A 19,163-nucleotide genomic window follows, 5' to 3' on the forward strand; every position below is an offset into this window, starting at 1 on the left:
TTTTTCAAACACATGTTCGGTACTTTACACATCATGGATTTCAACAATTGAAAGTTGACAATACATGTGTATTTCTGAATAGCTATGTCTTCAATTATCAAAATTTCAATTCTTTATTTTCTCTCAGTTAAATCCTACTCACTGATGAAGGTCACCACTTAGGAATTTCACTTATAATGCCAATTTTTATTTTTGCAACTTTCCTCCACTTCTTAACATCCACTTAAGTCGACAATATTCAGACATGATTTTAGTCTTACATAAAAAAAAAAAGCTGGAAAATTTTTAAGAGGAATTTGGGGGTCCTCCCCCAATGAGGTCTTGAGGGGCAGTGCCCCTGAGCTGGGGAGCCGGGGGGCCAGAGTCCCCTGTCCAGAAATGTATTTTACACTCATAAAAATCTGCTCCTGGTGCAACCTATGATCATAAAATAAACCAAACTAATCACTTGAAAAACTAATAAACTTATCAAAAATGTTCAACTTGACTTCAATAATTTCGCAATATTTATTGTCACATGAATTTATTCTCCAATACTATCTATTTCATGTGCATGTCAGTGTTCAGATCGTAATTAAGTCACAATAATTTGTCAATTTTTCAAATATATTATACGTCTCTCTTTTCATAACAAATCTGTAAAATAAACACCCAAGTTAGCTTCTTGTGGGTCGGTGGTTCTTTCTGAGGTTTTTCCGGGTTCTTCCTCCACCATTAATACTGGCCGCCATGTATAGCCAATCATGTGCTGAAAAATGGCATTAAACCCACAACAACGACAACAACTGCATACAAATAATCCCATACATTCACTTGTCTTTTTCTCTTATGGACACAACCTGTTGATATGCCAGGTGAGCTCTTTTTGTGGCTTTGCAAAGATTTTTTTAGCCTTCTTTTTTGTCACCACTGACATTTTTAGCTCAATGTGCAATCGTTTATTTTCCTTCTCAATGACAGCCTTTTTCCTTTCAAGCTGGTGCTTGTATTGGCAAAATGCAGTGCGCATATTCTGACAGAGGGCACATCTGTTCTCTCATGCAAGAAATCTTTCTTCTTATAGTAATTAATTATGGTACAATTTTTCCATATGCCTTCTGAGCTTCAATTTTTCCATATGCAGCTTCTTTTGTAGGTGCTGTTCCAAACTCTTACAACCGCAATTACCATAATTCAGATCTTTCTTGCAGAGGTCACAAAATACCAGTCCTCTAGCGTTCAGTTTTCTTATAAACTTAACAACTAAATTTCCGTCAAATTTTCACTCCAATCATTCCCATTTCCTTATGTTTTTTAAACCTCTATCTAAACTTTCGTGTCATGGTCTCTCTAAACAACTTGGGACGCCATGTTTAGCAAACATGCTTCTTCTTTCCATTGCCATCAGTTTCCATTACACAAAGATTTATTGGATGAATTTAAACCTTTGACCAATCAGAATACTCTTTACAAGAGTCATGTGCTAACTAATATATGGAACGAATAATTTACAAGGGTCATTGCGAAATGGGACCGGACAGACCATTTTTAAAAACCTGGATCGGAGATAATATAAAAAACGGAATATATCAAGAAAAATCTGATTCAAGTCAGGAGAAAAATCATGTCTGAATGTTACCTTGGTAACAGGGATATTGAGGTAAATGGGTAGTACTGCATTATAAAAAGAGCGACATTTTTTAAAAACTGGCACCAAAATATTGAGGTTGGTGAATTGGGGGGGGTGACAACTTTTTAAATGCCAGCACCATCCCTGTGTATGTCATTTCCATCTTACAGCCATGTCAAGGTCAGTCTCACATTCTGACACACAATGAATATATATTTATTTATTAACTTATCTGTTACATTTTAGTGATAATATTTATGCAAATTTGGTAGTTACCAACTTTCAGGTCCTTGGGAAGTTTGTGAGCTTGCAGACTGATCTTCAAAGATGCATCTCACTAAGGTGAGTTTTAACTGTTAATAATAAAACTTGTGAGATTTCAGTGAGAGGTATATTTGGAAATAAAAGGCACTCGTCTTTAATGACCAACCACCTGGAGGATTTCATTGAAAGCATGAACAATGTACGTAAACTTTAACACCCACAAGCGATGTTTATGATCTGTAAACTGTAACACCCACAAGCGATGTTGCTTACATGATAATTACATGAGACTGATACTTATTGTTTAGAAATCAATAAAGAGTTCTCAATCTCAAGATTTCTTATAGGTAACTGTTTCTTCTTTAGAAAATAAGCATTATGGTGTGGTTGTCTGCATGTATTTTGGCGACATTGCAAAGTGAGTAATGAGGTATTGATGCTGATCCAGAAGTGAAATATGTGACCTATTACATGTTGCTTTGTTTACAGCCCTGTCTCGAAATAAAAATGCCAGATAAGCGCGAGTTGATCTTTGAAATTACAGTAAATCAACAGTGGTAAGTTCAGTATTTAGAAACAAATGTGCAGACTATACAAGAAAAATGTCATATCACGATGTTTTATCCTCGAAAATGGGTGATGGTAATACGTTATAACTTCATTTTAGTACGTTTTCCTCCAAAAACAACAATAAATTACCTGAAATATAGTCTACATAAACAGATTTTATTTTTAAGTTAAATTAAGTAATACTAAATAACTCGATTTGATTTAATGTTAATAATAATTTACAATAACGACCTATGTTTTGTGTTAATATGTTCTCCACTTCGCCACTTACCGCCACTAACCGGAAATGCACTTTCATGTAAAGCTATAAGTGAAATAAAAAATTCGTATTTCTTGTACGGTTTAATGTTACAGTTGGTAGATTGACTATCATTGTAAATAAATGTTCAATACTAATAAATTTTATATTTAAAACAAGATATACAGAACTAAACAAGTGAAAATAAAGTGCAAAACTATCAATACTTTTCTACTTCCTAACTTTACTTGACACACGAAAAGCGATAACTTCATCTTCGATTTGCACAAAATATTATTCTTATTTTTACCATTAATTACTACATTTTTGAAACTGTTTATCAGGTACAACACAAATAGTAACTATAATTAAACTCTTTACCGGTGATTTCCATTGTAAAACCAATGGAATGGAGATGTAACGTTTTTATTTAAAGTAGGCCTACTGTGACTATCAATGTGTCCTACAATGTAAGACCTCGACCCTGATATTTATGTTTTGGGCGTCGACACCCAAAACATTTATATCAGGGTCGATGTCTTACAATGTAGGACTAATAGCAGTGTTAGTCCTCCAACCTTCCTTCGTCAGCAGACTTATAAAAGAAAAAAAAACGTAACCGTACAAATTTTGAAAAGGTATTCAGCAGTTATGATTTATATTTGTAAATATCGGTTAGTGCGCAGAGTATCGGGTATAGTAGGTATACTGTATTCATATTAGATACAGCTTACAAGTAATTTTTATAGTTTCATTGCATGTGGATGAGGTATTTACATACTTTGACCTCTAGTGATCCTTTTTGGGTGAATAATTGAGCAGAGTATATTTGCTTTCTTTTTTAACTTTGTGGAAAATATTACTTTGTTGAGACATATGACCTAGGTGAAAAAAGTTTCATTAAGTTTTGCAACAGGAAAAAATTATTTTACTGTGCCCCAATTTATACAGTACATGGTTTCTTAATTTAGTTGTCCACTCATTATATCAATCCATCACTCTATTATATCTATCCATCACTCCATTATATCTATCCATCACTCCATTATATCTATCCATCACTCTATTATATCTATCCAGCACTATTATATCTATCCATCACTCTGTTATATCTATCCATCACTATTATATCTATCCATCACTCTATTATATCTATTATGTATCCTATATCTTCTATTAATTTCCCATCTTTTATATCTCTGTTTCATTTTCTGACTATATCATGTATGTACTTGTATGAAGTTTCTCTTAAATTCCCATTTGTATCTCAAACTTGAATTTTGTTCTCACTATTCCATTGTATCTATGTATCCATCTATGTACGTATGCATGTATCTATCTGTCTATCATAATCCCACACCTACTTTTCTTGCAGAATATGATTGGCTAACCATGGACTTTACTGGCAAAAAGATTGTCACTTATACTCAAGTGGAGGTGTTTTCAAATAATGATTTTTGTTTGAGACACTGTCATACAGTAGACCTGGATATAATTCAGTCTTGATTATTTTGCACTTAACACTATGTCATGCGTGAATGAGAGTTGTCTTCAAGATATCAGTTGATTATTTCCCTCTTGTTTGCGTTTTTGTTGGATCAAGTTTTCAGTCGGATAACATATTCAAACCTTTGAGCACAACCAAACACATTTTGTTTCTCAATGTTCATGTCGATGAACAACATGGCATATGTTATTGGATATAAGCGATAAACACTACAGTATGGAAGCCTATGTTACATATACGGATTTCATGAATATAATTTATTCTTTAATGGTCATGTTGAAAACAAAAAATAAATGATAACAATATAAGGTTAGTTTCTTTCTTTTTATTATCAAATAAGAGTTCTGTTTCTCTATTTTATTGCAATGTGCAGGGGGGCGGGGCATAGTGAGCATAAATGCAATACAAATTTATTTAGTTTCTTAAGGTGTAGGACATATGACCAAGATGAAAAAAATTTCACCATAAGTTCTGTGACAGAAAAAAAAATACTTATTTGATCTTGTCCCAATATATACGGTAAATATGGTATTTCTTGTCTAGTTGTTCCTAAATAAAAAATGGGGTAAATTGGATTTATAATATGGCTGCCACACTGTCTCGAACATCCTTTTTTGATTATGTTTTTTATTGGATGGTTATATCAGCATTGAGATTTTACTACAAGACTTTTTCTGATATTTAGTTGGTCCTAAATGAAAATGGTGCCAATATGATATCCAGTGTGTCACCACAGTGATCATCTTGAAAATCTTGAAACTACAGAAAAGTAATATGGCCATGATGTTTTCACCAGAAGACTTCTTATGATGTCTAGTTGCTCTTCAATGAAGATAGTGTCACCTTCACATCCAAGATGGTCATATAATAATAATAATAATAACAATAATAATAATGAGGACTTTTTATAGCACCTAATCTTTAGAAGCTCTAAGCGCTTTACAACATTAGACAACACCTATATCATAATAAAAAAAAACAACATATATAATGATATGATTACAAAACAAACACCATGAAATTAGAAAACATAAAAAACATGCTGAAATATGTAAGGTAGGAAACATTATTAGGTCTTTAAGTTTGTTCTTGCAGTCAGAATAAGTGAGTTTTAAGAGCACTCTTGAAAGGGATCTCTGTGTCTTTATGTCTAAGTTCAGTGGGCAATTCATTCCACATTACTGGGCTTTGGTATGCAAAAGAACACTGTCCATATGACTTTGTTTTCATAGTGGGAATAATGAGTATACAATTGTCAGAAGAGGAGCATATCTTGCTGGTGTGTACACATGGGTGAGGTCGGATAGCTATGTTGGACTGGAGTCCGTCAGTGAAACGTAGCACAGAGAACAAATTTTGTGTTTGATTCTGGATCGAATGGATAGCCAGTGTAGGGTACAGAGCAGCAGGGAAGTGTGCTCTGACCATGGTACTCTAAGTATGATCTGAGCGGCTGTGTTTTGAAGTTTCTGGAGTAGATATTGAGATGAACCAGACATAATTGAGTTACAATAGTCTAGTCTTGAGAGTACTAATGAACACGCAAGTGTTTTATTGGCATCAACTGAAAGATATTTGCAAATGGAGTTGTTGCGTCTCAGCTCAAGATATGCCGTCTTGCATATGTTCATGACATGTTGGTGCAGTGTCAAAGTACTGTCTAGAGTAACACCTAGGTTTCGTACTGATTGTGTGAATTTAATGTTGATGTTGCTGTTATTTATTGTTTGAGGTAAAGGATGTGAATGAGATAGTTTTTGTGTTGTGATGAGAATGGCCTCAGTTTTATCATCATTCATCTGTAGCTTGTTACATGTCATCCATGATTTCACATCAGAAATGCACCTCTCTACACCTTGGATGGTAGCATCAACTTCAGTTGGGTGGCTAGATTTGTATATTTGGGTGTCATCAGCGTACAACTGGTGAGACAATGGATGATGATCTATGACACTCGAGAGCGGCTGAATGTATAGAATGAAGAGAACAGGTCCAAGAACAGACCACTGTGAAACACCACAACATAGATTAACTGGGTTGGAGTGTATTCCAGTGAGCAATGAACGCAGGCAGTTATCGCGTTGTTCTGCGGTAGGAGGTAAGCAATTTGTTAGGTTTACTTGGATGTCATGCATTAGTTTGGTTCTATTTATCATATGGAGGTTTATCTTAGTAGTAGATAGAGGTGGAGGGTTAGGGACTGATACGTCAAGATGGCATATAATGCAGAGGTGATCTGATGCAAGTTCACGGGATACCAGGGAGGACCGTAGAATGTTATCATCAGGTCGGTGAAGAATCCAGTCTAAAATGTGACCGTGTTTATGGGTGGGTTGGTTAACTGACTGTTTGAGGTTGAAAACATTAAAGGAATCTAGGAGTTTTGATGTGTTTGGGTTTATGGGACAGTCAGAGTGAAAGTTGAAATCTCCAAGAATAATCAGTTTGGCACCTATCAAATTTCCATACCCCAGGAGATTCGGAAACTGCTCCAAAAAGAGATTCAGTCAGCTTGTTTTCTCTACTAGGAGGAGGGCAGTATAGGCAGAAAAAATGGACTGACCTTTGCTTCAGTGTGAATGTGGTTTGGACTAGTTCAAACGACGTGTGGTGGAAATTGAATGTTGTGGTGTGGTTAAGACATTTGATCATGGAGTTCTTTGTGATGACAGCAATTCCACCTCTGTGAGAGTTATGGGGGAACGACTTGATGGAGTAACCAGTGGGTGTTAGCTCCGTGCACTTGGGCTCATAGTCTGATGTTTTTAGCCATGTTTCTGTCAGGAAAAAGACGTCGATATTCTGGTATCAACATGCACCTTTTACTTAATGACTTATTGTGATGTCTAGTTGGTCCTAAATAAAAATTATGCTTTCCACCACACTTGCCATCTTGAAAATATTGTCTCTACTCTGCATGAATTGTCATATCAGCATGGGGTTTAAATGAAAGACTTCTTATAATGTCTACTTAGTTGTAAGTGAAAATGATACCAATCTGACTTTGTGAATGGCAGCCATCTTGAAAATCTTGTTATTACTATTTTTCATCGATGGCTGGTCATATCGATGTTGTGCTTACTTCTTATGTCCAATTCATCTGCCTTTTTTTATTTTAAGGAAGAAGACTATTGCTTTTAAGTCAAAAGATCAAATGTCATGGTCACTAATTGAAAGAGAAAAAAAAGATTTTTGCACAATAATTTTGGTTCTGCAACAGAGGTCTCTGAAACACGTAATTACTTGTATTGGGATGGCATTTTTTTTTTCTGAGATGCAGAAAATCACATAGGCGTGAGTCCTCCATATGCGTGTAATAGACCGGCAGAAAAATTCAAAGACTTGCCAGTCCTGCCTCAGCCACCTGCTTAGTGGGAAAATGTGTTGATCAATGAGCTGTGCTGGTATTTACAATGACAGAATTCAGTGTCTGAAAGACCCCCAGGTGTTCATGTTGCCATTATAAGAGTACATCAAAAGAACATGATGTAGTTGTTGTTGTTGTTGTTGTTGTTCTAGGGTTTAACGCCATTTTTCAGCACAGGATAGGCTATACATGGCGGCCAGTATAACTGGTGGAGGAAGAACCTTGGAAAACCCAGGGAAGAACCACCGACCCACGAGAAGCTACCGGCAGGCTTTCCCACGTACCAATGTTAGCCAAGCCTTGGACTCGAACCCACGCAGACAGAGGTGAGATGACAGTGATCCGTAACGGAGAGCGCTTTAGACCACTCGGCCACTCAGGGCCCCACAACATGATGCAGTAGCTGGGCGGCAAGTTCAAAGGTTTTGACTGGCGGCTGGTTGGGAAAATGTACTGTTATTTACAGTGAGTGAATTCAGAGGGAGAAAGACCCAGAGATGTACATGTGGTCATTTATAAGAGAACATCAAATAAACAACTTTAAATTTCATTACTGTGTTAATTTCCGAGTGCGGCAGAAGAAGCAGTGCACGTGAACTCGAAATCAAGACATGATGAGACTTAGACAAAATGCCGTTCGCAAATTTCGATAAGTATTTTGGGGTTAAACGGCAAACTGATGAAGATTGTAATGAGATTCAGAAAAGTAGTAAAGTTACTAGAACTGACAGTTCAGATGTGACAGTAGCTAAGTGTAAGAAAGTGTGTGCTGGCTAGCTTAATGCTTGGAATAAGACATTTTCTGGATTGACAAAATTCAGTCTCACTCTGACAAGAGCTATATCAGTATTATAAAGAATGTAAATATTAAACTCAACCAATAGTTCTTCTCGTTTGCATAGTTTTTGGGAGGGGACTGCAACATTTGCTGGTGGGACTCTTATTTGTACCTAAATGGGAGTCCTATACTCCTAGTTTTAAAATCCTAGCAAGAGCTCTATGCAATATGCACCTGAAAATAATGTGGATAGCTTACTCTTTAATATGGTTGATGCCTATTGATTTATTGGGTCAAACTGTAAAAGATGAAGGCCACTGTGGCTGAAAAATGCAAAATGGTTTCTGCACAATAGTTTCAGTTCTTGACAATGAACTTTCATCGAAATATTTGGATGACTGAAATATTAGATATGGAAGAAGCATATTGACTTTGGGTTTAAAAGGACAAAGGTGAAGTTACTTGGCTCAGAGAAAAATGTTTTCTTTTTAATTATTCCTTTAGCTCTGTACAACATACCTTGATCAGATTTGGTGGAGGGATTGCACTTGAAGTAAGGAAGGGGCCTATTGATTTTGGTGTCAAAAGTCAAGGTCAACATGACTCAGAAAAAAATGGGTTCTGCAGAAAAAACTTCTGTTCTTGAGTTAGTTCCTTAACCAAATTTTGGATTGTACTTAGGTTAATATAGAAAACTAAAGGCCAGAGGTAATGTTCATAAAAAAGTATTAGTTTATGCTCTGTAAGTTTAGTTCACGACTGCATACCTTGACCAAAGGTGGATGTAACTGAGGCTCGTCTATTATTGCCCATATAGAAGACTATTAAATGGGGGGGGGAATATAATGTGCTGTTGAAGGTACTCTTTGACAGGTAGAACTTAATGATCAATCAATAAAAAAACAACTTTTGTACCTATTAATAATCTGCACTCTGTATAGTATTTTATCGATATCTTATTTTAAATCTTTCTGGGCATTAAAGAATTGTTTCTTTTCATTTCAGGGAGTAACTTCACTATACAAGATAATCAAAAATAACCTTGTGTCAGCATTCTTTTGGAGGCCTTGTGAGAGAAAATAAATTTGTACATTGTTTCTGCTGGAGGCCTTACAAGAGACAAAAACAACAGTTTATCAGCATTTTATCTCTCTTCCATTCTTTTGAAGGCCTTGTGAGAGAAAATAAATTTGTACATTGTTTCTGCTGGAGGCCTTACAAGAGACAAAAACAACAGTTTATCAGCATTTTATCTCTCTTCCATTCTTTTGAAGGCCTTGTGAGAGAAAATAAATTTGTACATTGTTTCAGCATTCTGCTGGAGGCCTTACAAGAGACAAAAACAACAGTTTATCGGCATTTTATCTCTCTTCCATAAGAGGGGCTACAGGAGAACTTGATATAAGAAAACAACTATGCTATAGCAACATAGCATGATATGACTGGAGAAAGTAACATGACATCCAATATAAATAGTGATGTGTTAAAGAATTTTCTAGTTTGAATCATTCAAGGAAGGAATCTTTATCCTCATCTTCTTGAGTTGAAGAAGTTTTCAAACCCATCACAATGTTTTTCACATTGAAAGAGTTGGTCAAATGGCTGGGAATGACATCATTTGAGATCTGGACCCATCTGTTTACATTACTGCTATTCTCTGTGTTATCCATATTGAAACATGAAGGAGTATTAGGTCATGTGTCGTGGTGGACCATTTTTACGCCCCTTTTTGCAGCTGATGGTCTAAACGCCTACTTTTGTGTGATAGTGTTTTTTAGACAATTCAAGGAGTCTGACTTTCGACAAGCAGGACTCCGCTTGCTATTTTCTTTATTGTGTTTATCGTTATTATTCATATTCAAATTTTTACTGTGCCAGAAATTGACTTGGAATAGATTAATGACATTTACGGAAGTAATAGCGCCGTTGTTTCCGTTACTAGTTATTCTGGCAATTAAGGCCTGCCAAGTGTGAAATACCTAGAAGACTAATACTGTTCAAATATCAATCTGCATACTGAACCATACCGTTTATAATAATATGCTGGCAGGTTTACCATATCTTCAGATTTTATTTGCAAATGCATTCTGGACAATTTGCAACTGAAATGGCATTATTGCAGATTTTCCCTGAAATTGATGTCACAATTGATTCAAATTGTGTACTGTTACAGTTAATTCCATCATTATCATAAATTCTCCAACAATAAAACAAACTTATTAACTTGCAAAAGATGGAGTTTGTACTTGTATTATTTAAGACAAGCCATTTAAAGCAGTTGTGCTGAAATTGTAGTAAAATTCTCATGCACCACATCAGGGGCATACATGAATGCATGCACCACATCACGGACATATGAATTCATGCACCACATCTGGGAAATAAATGAGTGCATACACCACATCACGGACATGTGAGTTCATGCACCACATCTGGGAAATAAATGAGTACATACACATCAGAGACATATGAATTCATACATCACATCTGGGAAATAAATGAGTGCAGACACCACATCACAGACATATGAATTCATGCACCACATCTGGGAAATAAATGAGTACATACACATCAGGGACATATGAATTCATGCACCACATCTGGGAAATAAATGAGTACATACACATCAGAGACATATGAATTCATACATCACATCTGGGAAATAAATGAGTGCAGACACCACATCACAGACATATGAATTCATGCACTACATCTGGGAAATAAATGAGTACATACACATCAGAGACATATGAATTCATGCACCAAATCTGGGAAATAAATGAGTACATACACATCAGGGACATGTGAATTCATGCACCACATCTGGGAAATAAATGAGTACATACACATCAGGGACATGTGAATTCATGCACCACATCTGGGAAATAAATGAGTACATACACATCAGAGACATGAATTGATACACCACATCTGGGAAATAAATGAGTACATACACCACATCAGGGACATGAATTCATACACCACATCTGGGAAATAAATGACTACATACACATCAGAGACACATGAATTAATACACCACATCTGGGAAATAAATGAGTACATATACATCAGGGACATATGAATTCATGCTCCACATCTGGGAAATAAATGAGTACATACACCACATCAGAGACATATGAATTCATGCACCAAATCTGGGAAATAAATGAGTACATACACATCAGAGACATATGAATTTATACATCACATCTGGGAAATAAATGAGTACATACACATCAGGGACATATGAATTCATACACAACATCTGGGAAATAAAAGTACATACACATCAGAGACATATGAATTCATACACCACATCTGGGAAATGAATACATACACATCAGGGACATATGAATTCATACACCACATATGGGAAATAAAAGTACATACACATCAGAGACATATGAATTCATACACCACATCTGGGAAATGAATACATACACATCAGGGACATGAATTCATGCACCACATCTGGGAAATAAATGAGTGCATACACATCAGGGACATATGAATTCATGCACCACATCTGGGAAATAAATGAGTACATAAACATCAGGGGCATATGAATTCATACACCACATCTGGGAAATAAATGAGTACATACACATCAGGTACATATGAATTCATGCACCACATCTGGGAAATAAATGAGTACATACACATCAGGGACATATGAATTCATGCACCACATCTGGGAAATAAATGAGTACATACACATCAGGGACATATGAATTCATGCACCACATCTGGGAAATAAATGAGTGCATACACCACATCACGGACATGTGAGTTCATGCACCACATCTGGGAAATAAATGAGTACATACACATCAGAGACATATGAATTCATACATCACATCTGGGAAATAAATGAGTACATACACATCAGGTACATATGAATGCATGCACCACATCACGGACATGTGAGTTCATGCACCACATCAGGGAAATAAATGAGTACATACACATCACGGACATATGAATTCATGCACCACATCTGGGAAATAAATGAGTACATACACATCAGGGGCATATGAATTCATACACCACATCTGGGAAATAAATGAGTACATACACATCAGGTACATATGAATTCATGCACCACATCTGGGAAATAAATGAGTACATACACATCAGGGACATATGAATTCATACACCACATCTGGGAAATAAATGAGTACATACACCACATCAGGGACATATGAATTCATGCACCACATCTGGGAAATAAATGAGTACATACACATCAGGGACATATGAATTCATGCACCACATCTGGGAAATAAATGAGTACATACACATCAGGGACATATGAATTCATGCACCACATCTGGGAAATAAATGAGTGCATACACCACATCACAGACATGTGAGTTCATGCACCACATCTGGGAAATAAATGAGTACATACACATCAGAGACATATGAATTCATACATCACATCTGGGAAATAAATGAGTACATACACATCAGAGACATATGAATTCATACATCACATCTGGGAAATAAATGAGTACATACACATCAGAGACATGTGAATTCATACATCACATCTGGGAAATAAATGAGTACATACACATCAGAGACATGTGAATTCATGCACCACATCTGGGAAATATATGAGTACATACACCACATCAGGGACATGTGAATTCATGCACCACATCTGGGAAATAAATGAGTACATACCCCACATCAGGGACATGTGAATTCATGCACCACATCTGGGAAATAAATGAGTACATACACCACATCAGAGACATATGAATTCATGCACCACATCTGGGAAATATATGAGTACATACACCACATACGTGGTCATATAAGAGTGTATGCACCTTTGAATTTACCAGTAATCTTAAACTTAACCATCTTCTGGCAAGTGTGTGTGTGTGAGATTTGGATTTTTAACATAGCTTTAACAATTTTTCAGTCATATCGCTATGTCTGCAGTGTGGCAGGTTAAAGTGATGTCTAGCACTGGGGCATCATGCCGCAGACATGTAGCATGATGTCCCACCCAGTCACATTATCCTGACACCATGCCGACCAGTCCTAACACTAACTTCTTAATGATGAGAGCCAAGCGAGGCAGCTGTTAGTACCATTTTTGTAAGTCTTTGGTATGACTCGCTGGAGATCAAACCCACGACCTCCTGCATTTGAGGCGGATGCTCTAACCACCTGGCCACCGGAGCCGTTTCCTCTGGCAAGTAGTTAATATCATGCCTGTGGTAAAGGCACTAAACTCGTGACCAGATGATTGCATCAAATCAGTTAAGGTCATTGTATGTCCTTGGACAAGACATTTTATTCAACTTGCCTGGATGCAATATAGCCATCAAAGTTTTGCCATGTCATGAAATGCCAGAACAAATTCCCCCAAAAGCTATTATCTGCATATAGGGGTAATTTCAAAATAATTTATATAGTTTTACTATACCCAAAAAAATTGTGTGCATGTGTGAATTAGATCAATCTGTGTTGACGACATGGTTTTTCTAGTTGAAAACAAAACATCTGTGCTTCTTTGCCATTCTTCCATAAAAAAGATATTTCCAAATCTTTCATGAAATTCATGCAAAAGTACACCATAAATATGGGATCATATTTAATGCATATTTGAAACTTTCTGCTGCATGCAGTAATGTAATTAGCATTTTTTTTTCTCGGAGTATATTAAATAAAGGACAAAGTTTAAAGAGTAGTAGTTGTTGTTGTTATATGGTTTAATGCCATTTTTCAGTACAAGATAGGTTATACATGGTGGCCAGTATAAATGGTGGAGGAAGAACCAGGGAAAGTGAACTGCCATGATAAACCTCCCTTAGTTCCTGTAGATGAAAATCAGGTTTCCACAGTCCAAATATATTACCCATGAAAATGTGAAATCTACCCCCCTCCTATGCTCCCCATTATTTTTATTTACTCATTCTTATGAAACATCATGTTAAATCATAAAATCAGTTTAATGGAGTTATGGTTACAAGGTGAACTGAGTGCTAGACTGATGGAGTTCAGGTTACAAGGTGAACCAAATGCTGGACTGATGGAGTTCATGTTACAAGGTGAACTAAGTTCTGGACTGTTGGATTTTAGGTTACAAGGTGAACTGAGTCCTTGACTCCTTGACTGATGGAGTTAGGTCACAATGTTAACTGAGTGTTGAACTGGATTTCAGGTTACAAGGTGAAGTGTGTGCTGGACAGATTGAGTTCAGGTTACAAGGAGAACTGAGTGACAGACTGAAGAAGTTCAGGTTTCAAGATGAGTGAAATACTGAAAAAGTTAATACTACATGGTGAACTGAGTGATATAGTTCAGAATGCAAGGAGAATTGAGCAATTGTCTGATGGAGTTTTGGTTACAAGGTAAACTTGGTGATTAACTGATGAAGTTCAGGTTAGAAGGGAAACAGTGACAGACTTGTGGAGTTAGGTTACAATGAAAACTGAGTGCCTCTATGGATGGACAGACATTGCTAGTTGCAATATATCTTATCGTCTCGACATAATTTTTCTTCCATTGCAAACAATCAGCAGCTAAATGGGAATATATTTTCAGAGATGCTAGCAGTTGTAACTTATTTTATTAATGAAATGAAATTGTCATAAAGATGGCTGTTGTCCACTGCTGGTAGAATTAGTAAAATATGTAATGAGTACATTTTATGTGTGTTAAGTGGCTCAAGCCCTTTTTATAACTTGGTAAAAAAATATATTGGTTAAAATCTGCTTATCATTTGATGTCTGAGGCCTAGCCTGGTTAAAATCTGCCTATCATTTGATGTCTGAGGCCTAGCCTGGTTAAAATCTGCTTATCATTTGATGTCTGAGGCCTAGCCTGGTTAAAATCTGCCTATCATTTGATGTCTGAGGCCTAGCCTGGTTAAAATCTGCTTATCATTTGATGTCTGAGGCCTAGCCTGGTTAAAATCTGCTTATCATTTGATGTCTGAGGCCTAGCCTGGTTAAAATCTGCTTATCATTTGATGTCTGAGGCCTAGCCTGGTTAAAATCTGTTTATCATTTGATGTCTGAGGCCTAGCCTGGTTAAAACCTGCTTATCATTTGATGTCTGAGGCCTAGCCTGGTTAAAATCTGTTTATCATTAGACTTGTCTGAGGCCTAGGCATTCCTAGCTTAAACAGTTAGCTGAAATCACCACATGCTTGAAGGTGGAAAATGACTCACAGCTGATGGTTGAAATCACCATACTATTGAAGGTTGAAATTACCACACAATGGTTCAAATCAGCTCACAATTGATGGATGAAATTACCATACTGTTGAAGGTTGAAATTACCACACAATGATTTAAATCAGCTCACGATTGTTGAATGAAATCACCATACTGTTGAAGGTTGAAATTGCCACACAAGGATTCAAATCAGCTCACGATTGTTGAATGAAATCACCATACTGTTGAAGGTTGAAATTACCAAACAATGGTTAAAATCAGCTCATAATTGATGGTTGAAATCACCAAACTGTTTAAGGTTGAAATTACCACACAATGATACAAGCCAGCTCAGAGTTGATGGATGAAATCACAACACAATTGATGGTTAAAATTACTACAGTTGAAGATTTAAATCACCACTGATAAAGGTTAAAATTGCTGCACAGTTCATGGTAGAAATCACCACACAATTCATGGTAGAAATCATAACTGATAGTTGAAATCATCACACAATTGATAGTTTAAATTACCACAGTTGAAGGTTGAAATCATCACACTGTTCAAGGTTGAAATCAGCTCATAATTGATGGTTGTGATCACAACTAATGGTTGACATCACAATTTAAGGTTAAAATCACGACACGCTTGATTTGATGAAATCACAGCAAATGGTTGAAATCACCACACAGTTAATGCTGGAGTGGTACCAGATTACTGCAATATTTGGTCAGTCAATGATCAGAACAGTAAAAGAATTTTCTGAAGATGTTAAACACTAAAGTCATGTAAGTCCATGCCAAGATCAAGCTTGGTCAGTTGTTTTCTTCTTAATAGCAATTTCAGCACTTTATTGGGTTTGTCAAGAAAATGGGTTAGGGTTATTGCAAGTCTAGCTTGGGAGAGTATTAAACCCCAATGTTGCAAGTCTAGCTTGGAAGAGTATTAAACCCCAATGTTGCAAGTCTAGCTTGGAAGAGTATTAAACCCCAATGTTGCAAGTCTAGCTTGGGAGAGTATTAAACCCCAATGCCTTGGATTATGAGTCATATGTGCTACAAACTAAGATACTATGGTCAGACTTTGTAAAAATAGTATAAAGAGAAAATTCCCCTAAACCAGCTCCTCCAAATGAAGTACCCTCAGCACCTTACAATTCTCATCAGGCCTGCCCCACCACCACCACCACCACGATTTTATTCCCATTAAAGATATTGTAATACTAATTACACCGCTGCATACTAGACACCTCTATAATCAGCAAAAATATTTGATCCTACCAAAGTCTGGGTTTTGGGAAGTTTCACTATATATTTTTAATAGAAAATTTACTTGAAATCCCTCCTCCCAATAATAATATATTTATAATCTATATACAGTTGAATAAAGGTACAGAAATCTTAAGACCTCATCTATAAGGACCCTAACCCCCCCACCACCACCACCATCTTTAAGGACGCTTGTTTTGAGGTGATCAAGATATACAAGTCTTAAGACTAAAATTATAGAACTCATTCGTGCTAGGGTACGCTGGGTTCATTGCATCTCAACCTTTCTTTCTCCCTAGTTTCTAGGCAACAGTTTGGAGTACGTTTCATAGCACCTACCCATGGGGATGGAGGTTTCACAGCACCTACATCCTGGGAATGATTTATATTTTATTGCACCTAACCCCTGGGGATGGAGTGAATTTCACAGCACCAACCCCTGGCTTGGAGATGGAGTGAATTTTGTAGCATCTATCCATTGGGGTTGGAGCTGCTCTTTGTGATTAGTTAAAACTCTATTCATGCTGCAGTCATTTAAATAGATTCATATTTAATTCTTGACCATACAGATTCTTCCCCTGCTAAAAACATCCTAGCCAAAGCAAGGCCCTTTCTGACCAGTGTTGTTGGTAGAAGGAATAAATATGTTTGGTCAATGGTAAACTTTTCACATTGATAAATGCGTGTCGTATATTGTGATCAGTTACTCTTGGAATGATAACTGTATTGTACGTATGAATGAATTCATGAATAGATAAAGAAACTGAATGCTGCATGTTGGGTGTCTTCCAGGTTGGCTAATCAAAGTAATTTCTGGTGAATGAATAGTAACTGTACTACTGGCCGTCAGTGTACTTCAACATTACTCACAATACATAACCTTCACCTGGTAATGAGAGGTGGCCAATGATAATAGCTGCTGAAGAGATTGTTTGATTTTTTGGGGTAAAACAAAGTCCTTTCAAGACTCTACTGACAAAATTAATTTCCAAGAATCAAAGACTGTTTCATTTAACTGCAGATTGTTGAAGCCATCTCTTTTGATCTTGTGTAATAACAAACTTTTGAAGATGACCAACACAGTGGCCATATTGGATGTAAGATCATCCACATTTTCATTTAGGACCTGAACCTGAGTCTCTTGTTGAACCTCCCCACCATGTCAATATAGCCATCACTATCCATTCAGGAGGATTAGCTATAAAAAGATTTTCAAGGTTGCTGTATTGGATGTAAGATGAGCAGCTTTTCACTTGGGACCAACTTGATATAATATCTTTTGATAAGAACCACATGTCTAAAGGCCCATCCATTCAGGAGGAGTGATAACAGATTTTCATTTAGGAAGAAAAGTCTTCAGTGGAAACCCCATGTTTATACGGAGTAGCAATAACAAGATTTTCAACAAGGCTGTCATGATGACTGCATTGGTTTATTAGAATGGTATCATTTTTCATTTAGGATCAACTAGACATTAAAAGAAATCTTTGCATGAAATTTACCCATGATGAAATAACCAGCTGTGGTGGACATATATTGGATGTCTGAGCTGCACCATTTTCATTTAGGACCGACTTTGGGATGGGTGTGTGTAATGTTTCATGTCAGTTCTCAAGTAGTTTAGAAGGTGTAATGATAACAACTCATGCTAATGGATTGGCACTGGACGACTGGCCATTCCATATGCTTTTCTGGTCTTTGAGCTTTAGTGCCGAAAAAACAACCATAAACTCTACATTTCTCTAGCTTTACCAAGTCGATATAAAAATGAATCTGCTTATTTATTGTTTTGTCTTCAGCCCCTGTCACATTATGTATGTACAACTGTATGTGTGTATTTATAAAGTTTAACACTATGTTAGCATGAAACTCACTGCACACTGCAGAATAAAAGTTGAAATTTTATTTTTTTAAATTGTTTGTGTGTGTGTGATTTGGATCTTTAATATATCTTTAACAATTTTTTAGTCATATTACTACAATGTTTGCAGTAGGCAGTTTACAGTCTTAAGTGGTCAGTCACATGACACCAGGCTGACCAGTCCTAACACTAACCTCTTAATACTGAGTGCCTAGCGAGGCAGCTATTACTACCATTTTTATAAGTCTTTGGTATGACTCAGCCAGGGTTCGAACCTGTGACCTCCCACATCCGAGGTGGATGCTATAACCACTTAGACCACCAGAGCATTTTTTTGAAAAATATTTAATTAAAATGTAAATATAAATTGTGCAACAAAAAAATGCCAGCAAATGGCTCCACATTTCGTTGTCTAGATCACATAAGTCTGAATTTATTTTCTGATAATTCACGTTTCTTAAGGCTTCTGGAAGCTACCAAAAGCGATACAAGAGGCGAGCTATGTAATCGTTGATTACATTGG

At 36.5% G+C, this 19,163-nt stretch overlaps 1 protein-coding gene and 1 long non-coding RNA gene across 2 annotated transcripts in view; one reads left to right on the forward strand and one right to left on the reverse strand.

The window, feature by feature from the left end:
• The window catches only part of LOC149777668 (NADPH-dependent diflavin oxidoreductase 1-like), a 106,926-nt gene extending 104,195 nt beyond the window's left edge, over positions 1 to 2,731 (reverse strand). The window contains exon 1 of the mRNA XM_089938717.1: positions 2,675 to 2,731. The gene's annotated coding sequence lies outside the window, so the exon portion shown is untranslated. The remainder of the gene's footprint in view (positions 1 to 2,674) is intronic.
• Positions 2,732 to 2,936: 205 nt separating this feature from the next.
• Positions 2,937 to 10,565, forward strand: LOC149777670 (uncharacterized). The gene is made up of 2 exons (XR_016415303.1): positions 2,937 to 3,025; positions 9,339 to 10,565. It is a non-coding gene; the product is annotated as an uncharacterized LOC149777670 (long non-coding RNA).
• The last annotated feature ends 8,598 nt before the right edge of the window (positions 10,566 to 19,163 follow it).

The sequence above is a fragment of the Sinohyriopsis cumingii genome, chromosome 17, assembly GCF_028554795.1.
Source record: "Sinohyriopsis cumingii isolate HCF-2022 chromosome 17, ASM2855479v2, whole genome shotgun sequence".
Lineage (NCBI taxonomy): Eukaryota > Metazoa > Mollusca > Bivalvia > Unionida > Unionidae > Sinohyriopsis > Sinohyriopsis cumingii.